At 32.6% G+C, this 12,284-nt stretch overlaps 1 long non-coding RNA gene across 1 annotated transcript; it reads right to left on the bottom strand.

Annotated features, from left to right (window-relative positions):
- Positions 1–8,235: 8,235 nt before the first annotated feature.
- Positions 8,236–9,189, bottom strand: LOC127121558 (uncharacterized). Its single transcript, XR_007803487.1, has 2 exons — positions 8,644–9,189; positions 8,236–8,405 (listed from the first exon to the last, which is right to left on the bottom strand). It is a non-coding gene; the product is annotated as an uncharacterized LOC127121558 (long non-coding RNA).
- Between the last annotated feature and the right edge of the window lie 3,095 nt (positions 9,190–12,284).

Here is a 12,284-nt window from a genome sequence, read left to right on the forward strand (position 1 = left end):
CATCATTTGCCTATATGTTGATAACTTGCTTGTAACTAACAACAACACTGAAAGGTTGATGAAATTCAAGGAACTGATGAAGATGGAATTTGAAATGTCATACTTATAAGATCCTAATTTTGACCCTAAGATCCCTCATGGCATCATGTGTTTGCACAAGTGCATTGCCTCAAGGATCATAACATGTTTGGATCCTTAACCCTAGGGTTGGGATTTGTGTGAGTGGTTTGAGACCACCAAGCATGCTTGTATTGTATATTATTGCTTTTCTTATTTGATTACTAACCAAAAGCACAAAAATATGTCACTAACTTTTTTTGTTTTGAAGCTCAAGTGATCATGTGCTCCAATGCTCCTAGGAGGCTCCTAAGCCCAATGAAATGACCAGATGAAGATGAGGAAAAGCATGACCATGGTCCACAAAGCTCCTAATCATCATATATGTCTCCCAAGTGTCTCAGTTTTCCAATTTGATCAAGATAAACCAAAGGGCTTGAGGATTGTTTCCCAAGGAAACCCTAATTCCACTATGCTTTGATTGTGCCTTGCCCATGAAGCAATATCAACCCTGGTCAAATTTAATAAAGGTAAGTTCTTTCATTCATCATTTCATGCAATATGAGCCTATTTGAGAATCCTCAATCACTTATTCATCAAGATTGGAAGTTTGGCCTTGAAAAGTTGACCAGTCAAGTCATCTGACTGAACTAAGGTCCATTGAGATATAACTTTTAATGTGTTTGTCAAATGAAGATGACCCCAAGAGAAACAATGTTCTTAGAAACCATATTAACAACTTTCATGTTCATCAAAAATCCATTTGAAACTTGTAAGGTCATCATTCATTTCAAAACATTATAGGTCATTTTGACTGAAACCCTAATTTTAGGTCAACTTACCAAGGACATAACTTCCTTAATTTTTATGATTTTGAGGTGAGACGAAATTAATTGGAAATATTGAGATGTCTAATTAAAATGTTATGTTTTACAAAACTTCATAATCCTAAAATAAATATATGTGATAATACAAAACATTATAGGTCACATTGGACCTAAGTCATTGAATTTGAAAAAGTACCCAACTTCAAATGCCCATAACTTTGTCATATAAAATCCAAATGATTCAAACTTTGAGTCTAAATTTATCATCTTTAAAATATATACAACTTTTATGTTGGAGGTTTTTTCATTTTAAGCTTTCATCATGCAAACAAAGGGGTTTGATTAGGCTTGCTTTTGGTGAAAATTTTCAAATGTGACTTAAACATGTTTTGTACTTGGATCTTCCAGGCCAGTTTTTATCAATTTCCAAATGCCAAATGAATTTTTGCCCAACATTAACTTTTTTCCTTGTTTCAAGGGCTTTCCAACCATTACTCACATTGCTCTTTTGGACTTACCATTTGGGAGTTTCGAAGACCTCTTCATTTATGTGCATTTTGGTATTTCATGCTATAATTTGGTATGCAAGCTGATTCCCTTTCATGTACACGTCCAAATCCATTCCATGTGGTATCAGCAAGATGTTTCACTCATCTTTGGGCCTGCTACACGCTTGCACAGGCCCATGCAAGCAAAGTTCAAATTTCATGCACACTAGGGAAGATGATGCACAACCACTTTCAGCTATAAATAACTGCTCCTTCTCATTCATTCATCAACCTTTTGGAGATCTGAATTGCTGCAACATTGAAACCATAGCCATACCAAAGGAATTTGTTTAAACAATTTCTCACTTTCGAGTTTGAAATTCAGCATAATTAGCTGATCTTGAAAGCTTAATTCCTTAGCCTTTCACTTCCGCTACATCCCTAGAGCAAAGAGGAGTCAAGATCTTGAAGGTTTCGTGGCCTGAAGATCTTCAATTCAGAGGTATACATTCAAACTTTTTGGATCTAGAACTCTCATTTCAATGTAGTATTCTTGTGATTGTGTGGTTTTTTGAAGTCCTCACACTTGAGGCAAGCCAATGGTGGTTTCAATTTTCCATTTCATGAACTTACAGTTGGTACACCATGATATTCCACTTCCCATTTCTCTAATTATAGGAAGAGTGAGGAAGATCCATGGATACAGTAATGATCTCCATCACACGAGCTTCATTTCCATGACCTTGTTTTTAATTTTTTATTAAATTTCATTTTCCTGCAACTAGTGGCAGGAGGTTGTTGTTCCACCGGAGAAGATGGTGGTTTCCACCATCATCACCACGTGTACATCTTCATGGCCTTTGGATCATGTGTTCAGGATCTAATCTTGATCCTTCATTGTGTTTACTTGTTTTATTACAAGTTGATGCGTGTTTGACTCAAGCACACGCTGCGCCCTCACATCTGAGCCATTCAGCCTTGCCACGTCAATTAATGAAGTCTATCCTGTGGCGCTGGTTTTTTTCCATTTATTTTATTTTATTTTCAGTTAATTCATTTGATTTTCAAAAATTCATTAAAAATTCATTTGAAGTCATAAAAATATGAGACCAATTCCAAAAAAAAATTTGAAAAATCTAGTTTCATATTTTTATTTATTATTATTTTTGTGACTTCATTTGATATTTTTCATGGATTACTTGATTTTTAATAGTTTTAATTAATTTTAAAATACTTTATGACTTTTGAAAAATCTAAAAATATTTTCCTAGCATCTATGGATCATGATAAGTCAATGAAAAATAGTCTCATCAATTTCTTATTTGATTTGAGATTATTTCAGATTTTAATTCATATTGTGCTATTTTTAATTGTATTTAATTGTTCTTAATTGCTTTCTGATTTCAAAAATTGATGAGAAAATTAGTCAAAGCTTGTTTGACTATGTTGAACCTATGAGAATTTAATTGGACTTTTTGAAGTTGATTTGAATTAAATTTGAGGTTTGACCTTATTTGTTTATTTTTTATTTGCATTTTATTTTAATTCAAAAAATACCAAAAAAATATTGTTGACTTGTTGACTTGTTATCTTCATTTCTTTTTTATTTGGTATTGATTGATGATGATTTGATTCATTTTGGATCAATTGGATTTGGTTGTGATCTTATGTTCCCCTCCCTTTCATCTTCATCCCATTCTTTCCATCAATGACCAATGAGTTAAGTTCTTATGGTTGGTCTTGACAAATGAGAGGTTTAACCTTCTTTGATCCAAACCAAACTCAACTTGATCCATGATCAAGTGAGTTGTTTTGTGTCCAAGATAGGTTGCTTCTTGGTCAAGCAAATAACCTAAAGACAATACAAGGCCCTTCCCCTTTTGTTTTGGCATGGCAACTTTATGGAGCTTGACTTACTAGTCATGATCTCTAACTTGTGTTCTTTACCTATATTTTTATTGACCGGCCTCAGATAGGTGTGACTACTACATTAGTCCACTTACGATTGCTTAACATAGCGCTACATTGTTTTATGACAAGCTAACATAACCTTGCTAATTACTAACTTTAATTTGAGCATTTAATTTCTTGTCATTTACTTTTAATGCCATTTATTTCTTGCTTATTATTCATATTGATTTTTACTTTGCTCACTTGAGCACATATTTTATGCTTATGTCATTTTTATTTTGCTCATTTGAGCTCATTATTGTATGTAAATATATTGATATCTTGTGTCTGTCTTGTGTTTGTTTTGTGTAAACCAAATGCAAAAGGAGAAAGGACTTAGAATTAGGACTTACCTATGCTTAAAGGAGTTCAAGAGCAACTAGGCCTCATGCCTTTAGAATGCAAAACTTGTTGAATAGCAACTAGGCCTCATGCCTTTAGAATGCTAAATTTTGAAGTTGATCTTAAAGGACTTCTCATCCAAACTTATTCTTTGTCCATTCCCCTTATTGTGTTGTGAATTTTTGATGTTTGCTCTTGTGTGATAGGGATCCCACTTTGAGATTGTGAAAAGAGGACCATTTTCATGAGTAGCCAAGTTAAGAGACAATCCAAATGGAGATCCTAGGAGCTTGAATTCAAATTGTTTGATTGCTTATTTGTGTGCTAAGTCCAAAGGAAAGGAGCATCTTGAGTCATCTCTATGACTTCAAGAAAAGGAACTCCAAGGGTTTATCTTTCCCCCTCTTATCTTTATATGCTTTAGGAATAGCCATTCTCTTCTTCTCCCCACTCTAACCAAGCCAAAAATATTTTTCTTCAAACTTTGACTTTGTTTCAAATTAGAAACCTAGGCCTTAAGCCTTTGACTTTTCAAAAATAATTTTCATCAATACTCATTGTAAATAATCTTAATCCAACTTTGACTTCATTTTGTAAATCAATCTAACTTGTAAATATAACTCACTTCAAGTTGTTTTTGTGGTTCCAATGGCCATCATATTAAAACATTTTCATAAACATTAGTCATAGGTTTGAGTTATCATAGTGGTTGATGTAAATCTCACCTCATCCTTAGTGGTTAGATTATAAGTCTTCCATGCTTATTATAGGGTTAAACCCTCACTAGCATGTTGAAGCCTTCCTCACATGGTGGATTGTTGGTTTAGGTTGAGTTTTCTCCCTTTGATAACAAAAGACCTTAAGGCTTTTGGTCAAATCAATTCACCAATCTTTGAGATTTTTACCCCGAAGTACGAGGTTTTGATCCTCCTTTGTGATGGTACATAGGCAATGGGTTCATCCATTCAAACAACATATTTGTAAATATAATCTATTCTCTTCTCACCCCCTATCTTTTGTACAAATCTTTTCACAAATACCAACCTACAACACATATTTGCAAAAAGGGTTCCCTTAGAGTACTAAGGATGTTTTGGGTGCGTAAAACCTTCACATTTCATAACCAACCCCCTTACCCAGATCTCTGACATTTTTATTAGTTTTTGATTTGAAAAACTTCTTACTTTGGCTTTTGTTCGCTTTTTAGCCTTTCCTTTGGACAAATAAAAGTGCGGTGGTGACTCGAATTGTAATTTGACTTTTGGTTTAGTCAATAAACCTAAAGGTAACGAAAACCCCTCTACAATACTTAGGTAGCTTGTCCTATTTTCTAGTCATGGAGTTCCAAAGGACCAATAGTGGTATGGTGTTGAATCAAAGGAAGCATGTAAAGGGTATCCTTAAGAGATCTAGGATGTGTGACTAAAATCCTGCATATTCACCTATTAAACCTGAAATTCTGGTGTAGTCAGAGTTCAGATGTTCTACTCCAAGTCATGACATCTGATCCAACATTGTTACTAATACAGCAAGACAGTTATACAAATTAAGACCCAGTACTAATATGCACACATTCACAGATGTCACGACATCTGCTGATACATCACCCTAGAATGGAAGAATACTCAGTTCTGTCCATCTGGTACAAAGACACAACAAAGATCAAACATAGCACTTACTTCTGTTGAGCCTGCACAGTTATCAGCATGATGTCTCAATATTGATTTGAGCATCACCTGTTACAGTATTACAGTTTGCTGGCCTTGTACTTGTATTTCCTAAAATTTAGGTTAAGCAAGTTAACCTAATTTCCACATATTAGGGTGCTAACAAATAGGCTATTTGTTAGGTTCATTAATTGTAGCTCAGTTGTTAGTTTCCTGGATTTTAGCTCAGCTGTTGGATTCCTGAAAAATAGCCTGAGAAAAATACTGAAACAGAAAAACTAACCATCCTATAATTTAGCATATGCTGTCAGGAATGAATGTCACAACATTCAGTTTGACGACCAGAACATAGACCATATGCTAAGTCTGTTATTTTTCTGAACACAGACTGTACAAAATGTTGTACTGTAAAGGACCAACCAGTCTATACTTCAGTATCAGCTTACAGTAATAAATGTCAAAACATCCAATTTGACATTTATAGAATGAGCCTTATGCCAGGTCTGTTATCCCCTTGATAAACAGACTGAAATAACTACTGAACCTAAGCAGAACATCCAACCTACCTATTATGCTGTCCATGATGAATATCATAACATCCTGTTTGACATTAAGACAATATGCTATGTACCATGTCTGTTATTCTCTTGATACACAGACTGAAATACATACAAAGTTATAACAGACAGGATCATAACGTGCAGAAGGTAAAAACACAAGTAATTGTTAACCCAGTTCGGTCCAACATAACCTACTCTGGGGGCATACCAAGCCAGGAAGAAGATCCACTATCAGCTTGGATGGTTGGATTAGAGCAATTATTTGAGGAATATTCATAAACATAAATATAAGAAAAACATAGATATTGTTTTCTTTTTTTCTTCTATACTTGGTAGTGCGCGTGTTAACTGTTAAGTTCGGTTTGGCATGCAAGTGGTCGAAGGTATGCGACAGCGTATAAGTGAATGTATTTCTGAATGAATGTTTTACAGAGATATACATTAGTATATATATACAGGGCCGACCCAAAACATTTCGAGGTCCTGATCTAATCTTTCATGTTGAACTCTAATAAATAAATATTTGGTTTTTTATTAATGGGTCTGACGTGACCTTGAATCTCGCTCCTACGTATTTCCAGGTACGGTGTGGTACTAAAGGCTACGTAATTATTTGGAAAAAATATTTGTTGGTTGGTTGTTTCTAGAGAATTGTGTTTAAGTTATTCAAGCGATGAAACATCTGTCTGTATGCTCACACGATAAAGATTGAAGTGTCAGTATATATTTCACGTTGAAATGAGTTAAAACACTATTCTTTTATGAAAATTTGGTTTTGCTTGCACAATGGCAAAAAGATGATTTGATGAGTTTGAGTTTGATTTTTAAGTTTATTATGAAAATTTATCTGTGGGAGGTAAATAACCGTTTAGACAAAGTGTGCACTAAGTCCTCGATCATTCAAAAAACGAGTGAGTGTGCATTCACCCATTCCTTCCTAATTAACTAAAGTATTTTAAAGGAAATTTAATTTGAAAAGAAATAAACTATTCTTTTGTATTTTTACTAAACCTTTTTTATTTTTATTTTTTGTTATATTTGAATACTTATTGTTTTTGTATTTTTATAATATTCTTTTATTATAATAACTAAATGAAAAACATTAAATATATTGACTAAACTAATCAAACAATTAAAACAAAAAACAAAAATTAAAATTCAGATAGGGGTGCAGGTAGAACCGGGGGTAAGACAAAGTAAAATATAAAACAAACAGACCCAAGATCCAAACCTCTAAACCCTAATTTCTAAATATTAAATAAATAAATAAATAATAAGTATGTTATGAGAAGGGGGCGCCGCCTCACTTGTTATTACCAGATCAATCAATCATCGACATGTGTCCTTTTTTAAATTAAAATAAAATTAAAAAATATATATTTTAAAAAATCAAAACAGTTTTTTTTGTATACTTATTTTCCTCTCCTTCGTAACCCCGTGTTTTCTTCGAATTGAGATTGAGTGACTTTAGAGCAGGAAAGACACCATACATTTGGACCAATCTAATAGATCCGATGAATCAAATGATCTATAACAAGTTACGTACCCATATATTTTTTTAGTTTAAAATAAAAAATAACCCAAAAATAAATTTAAAAAAACATATAAACAACTAATTTTCCTTAATTGCTTTGCTCATGCTCAGATGCACCACCCATCTTTCTGATGTTGACCCATCTACAACCATGCCCACTCGACACCATAATTTTGTCATAGTAGTGTGTCGACTTTACTTTCTTTTTAATTTTTTTCATCCTCTATTTTCAATCTCCATGACATAGAGTCTATATTTTTTGAATTGGAAATTGCAATCCCTAACAAAAATGAATTTGGATGCATGATTTAGCCAACACAGGACATGAGCTATGGTTAAAGATGAACATGAAAATGGAATCGCACATGTGTCTTGGTTGGATGGTTGGATTAGAGCAATTATTTGAGGAATATTCATAAACATAAACATAAGAAAAACATAGAAGTAGGAACCACACAAATGTTTGATATTGTTTTCTTTTTTTCTTCTATACTTGGTAGTGTGCGTGTTAACTGTTAAGTTCGGTTTGGCATGCAAGTGGTCGAAGGTATGCGACAGCGTATAAGTGAATGTATTTCTGAATGAATGTTTTACAGAGATATACATTAGTATATATATACAGGGCCGACCCAAAACATTTCGAGGCCCTGATCTAATCTTTAATGTTGAACTCTAATAATAAAAAAATTTTAAAAAAAATTAAAATTTTATTTAAATTATAAATAATATTAAAAGATATAATAAAAAATGATTATAAAAATATAATATTTTAGTGTTGAATAAGATTATGGTAGAATCGAACTCAGGTCATGACCATAAAAAAACATTAATACACTTCCATCAAGCCAATACATAAACATCTTACATATATTTAATAAACAACCTATGTAATAAATATTTAATATATTTTTAATATTTGAGGCCCCCAAATTTTTGAGGCCCTATGCAGTGACAAACCTCGCACACCCACAGGACCAGCCCTGTATATATACATATATTACACAGTGAGAATTGAATAGGAAATGTTTGAAATAAGTCTATAATTGCTTGATAGAGTTATATGCCTCTAAATTCTGATAATAATAATCAAATAACTCTCCTTTAATATTTGATGACCAATTCAAATATTCTTTTATTGCTTGATTATTCAATTTGATTATGTTGGTCCATTAGAGCAAACAACTACTACGTATTTTTCATTGTGTGTAGCGTGTTTACCTTTTTAGTTTCTTTTAATTAATATAGTTATGACCATACATGGCTTGTTATGGATCATTGATTCATTTGTCGCATTAGATTGGTCCAAAGGCATGGTGCCTTTCCCGCCCTAAAGTCACTGAATCCCAATCCGTTTTCTTCTCCATCTCAAATTTCTTCATCCTCTTTTCCCACAAACCACCAATAACTCAAACACTTAATCAAATTAAAAAATAGCAAAAAAGAACAACAAAAAAAAGCATGGCACACCTATGGAACCTGACGGCGACGAATCAGAATGTCTTCGGAAATGGCAATACGATGAAACGCGGTGGAGAGGAGGACACATGCATGGTGATGAATGGCTGGAAATGAAGGTCTTGTGGTGGTTTGTTAGTTCTTTTTTGTAAGAATTTTTTTGTGTGGAATCAGATCTGTGACTTGGAGCTCAAGTTTGTGCAGATTAGAGAAGTTCTAAATGTAAATGCAATCTTTTTATAATGAAAGAATATTTGATTTTCCTCTTTGTGATTTGATACAATTTGGCAAGTTTTGATATATTTTTGTGTTTTTTTGGACTCAGTAATAATAATGATAATATAAATATGAAAAGCAAAATAATAATAATACAAAAAATAGAAAAACAAAGTGATAAAAATAGAAAAGCAAAGTAAAAATAAAAAAGTAATAAATAATAAAATAGAAAAACAAAGTAAAATTAATGATAAAAAAATAATAGTAATAAAGAATGATAAAAATAAAAAGACAAAATAATGATAAATGATAATAACATAATAAATACAAAAATACAAATAAAAAATAAAAAATAATAATACATGATAAAGATACAAAGACAAAATAAAAATGATAAATAATAATAATAATAATAAATGATAAAAATAGAAAGACAAAATAAAAATAAAATAAAATAGTAATAACAAAACATAATAAATGAAAAATACGAATAGATTAAGAAAAATGATTTTAGTAAAAATAAAATAAATAAAAATTGATAAAAGTCAAAATGGTCCCCTTTGACCTTTAGTCAAAGGTTGACTTCTGACTCAGACAAAAACGCAACAAGCTCAAACAAAGATGTGTGTCTTTTATGAACTGACTATGGTTCAGATGAACCAACATTGACCTAGTCAGTAACCAATGACTCAGATAAAGATAATTGACCTAGACATAATTGATAACCCAAAATAGAAAGCATAGATGAACTTTTTGGTGTAAGTCCTAGAGGCCAATACTTTTGGTACTTGTATCGAATTATTTATTAATAATAAAATGCTTTTTATTTATTATGTTTGTTTAATAAAGTCCCTAGAATAGATAGTCCGTTTACTGTATCCAGTGTGACTTAATCATGAGATCCCATTAAACATAAGGACATTATTCTTAAAGTATCTGCAGTCGAGCTTTGTTGTGAAGTGAGATAACATTAAAGCATTAAGAATGTTATTAATATAGAATGATGATCACATCTCATGGATCATGGATAAGGAGTTATCAAGTCTTAAACATAGGTATGAATATTAGGAGTAATATTTATACTGGATTGACCCGCTATGAGAATACCATATAGAAAGTTATGCAAAGTGTCATAAGTTATTCTCATGGTGATATTGGTGTATACCACCCTTCGACCTGAAACCACTATGGACCCTAGATGTAGAGTCGAGTGCTTTATTGCTGATCAAACTTCGTCCGTAACTGGATGACTATAAAGACAGTTTATGGGTACTCCACGAAGCATGCTGAGGGGCATGAGTGACCTAGATGGAATTTGCCCATCCTACGTAACATGATAAATGTCTACGGGCCCAATATTGAACTGGACAAGGATGACACGGTTTATGCCTTGTGTTTAACATAAACATAGGGGCAAAAGGGTAATTATACACATACGTATTATCACAAAAGGATTTGTCAGATCACATGACATTTTCGTGTCTTGGGTAGCAGTGATGTGTTGCTAGATACCGCTCACTGTTTATTATGTTAAATACGTGATTTAATATAATTGCTAATGTCGCGAAAACCTACAGGGTCACACACAAAAGGACGAATTGATGAGAGATAGAATTGCATAACATCGTAAGGCACGGTGTACTTAAGTAGAATACGAAATATTATAAGGTACCACGCGCTTAAGTGATTTTGGCATATTATAAGATATGGGCCACATACACTTAAGTGGACTTTTTAGCTTGCAGCCAGCACAAGCGGTTCTATAAATAGAACCCTTGTACAGAAGTATTTGTGCAGTTGAAATTTCATTCTCTCTCTCTCTCTCTCTCTCTTTTTCTCTCTCACTCAAAGCCTTCATTTGTAGCAGCTAGCACTAAGATTGAAGGAATCCATTTGTGTGGACTGAGTAGAGGCGTTGTCACCATTTAACGTTCGTGATTGCTCCTTAGATCTGCATTAAAGGTTTCAATCTCCATAAGAGGTAATGATTCTATCACTGATCATGCCCATTCGTAAGGATCACTAAAGGAGAAATTTTAAATCCCGCTGCGTTTTGGATCGCAATTTTCCTTCAGAACTAATGGGCAAAATTTATGATGTGACAGTAGTGATGGAAATTTGACCAATCCCCAATGGGCACCCGCAAATTTACCCCCAACGGGTAGGGTAAAAACCCATAAAAATGGGTATGAGCATGAGCTCGGGTAATTACCCATAAAAAATAACGGGTAAGGGCACCTTGATACCCACCCCACCCCATACCTGCACACTATATATTTATGTATTTTTATTTTTATTTATATATTTTAGTTTATATTATTATATAAAAATGTATATCCATCAATTATAAAATGTATATCAATGTTAAGCTATTACATATTTAATATAAGTGTTCGTTTATTTCAACAATAAATTGTTTGAAATTTTTTTAAATTATAAATGTACCACAGGCACCCCCGCAAGTTGCTTGTATGGAGTCCTATCAACAATATCGTCATCTTCTTTTTTGCTTAATTTTAAGTTTCCTTCCATAAGAGTACTTTTTGAGTTACAAGTCGGCATCTTAAATATCTTCGTGATATCACTTATGTACTTACTTTGGTGAATTACAAAGCGTTTCATGGTTGCAGCAAATTAAAGGCCAAGGAAATAACTTAGGCCTCCTAAGTTTGTCATATAATATTTAATGCTCATGATAAATCTGAGATTTTCAATCTCATTATGATTGATTTTTGTGGATGAGTGGATCATCCATACATAGATACATTATTTTAAGATTATGTTGATTCAATTTTTTCACATAGATTTCATGTTATATTGTACACTTGAAATAAATAGTTTTTTTTAAGAACTCATCAATCTTTTTTCTTACATGCTATTGGAGCTTGTTTAAGGTTATAGAGGGTCTTAATAAGCTTTAAGACCTTACCTTATTCACTTTTTACAATGAATTCTTGAAGTTGTTCAACATAAACTTTCTCCTCAATTCATTCTCTTAGAATGCATACTTGACATCTAATTGGAAGAAAAAAATTACAGTAAAAAGTTTGCTACAACTATTATTAATATAACGATATAAATTCTTACAACTGGCATAAGACATTTTGTGAATCTAAGACCAAGATTTTGTTAGAATCACTTAACTACAAGTCTTACCTTATGTTTTCAATAGAACCATTTGTGAGGCA

Source organism: Lathyrus oleraceus, chromosome 2 (genome assembly GCF_024323335.1).
Source record: "Lathyrus oleraceus cultivar Zhongwan6 chromosome 2, CAAS_Psat_ZW6_1.0, whole genome shotgun sequence".
Taxonomy (NCBI): domain Eukaryota; kingdom Viridiplantae; phylum Streptophyta; class Magnoliopsida; order Fabales; family Fabaceae; genus Lathyrus; species Lathyrus oleraceus.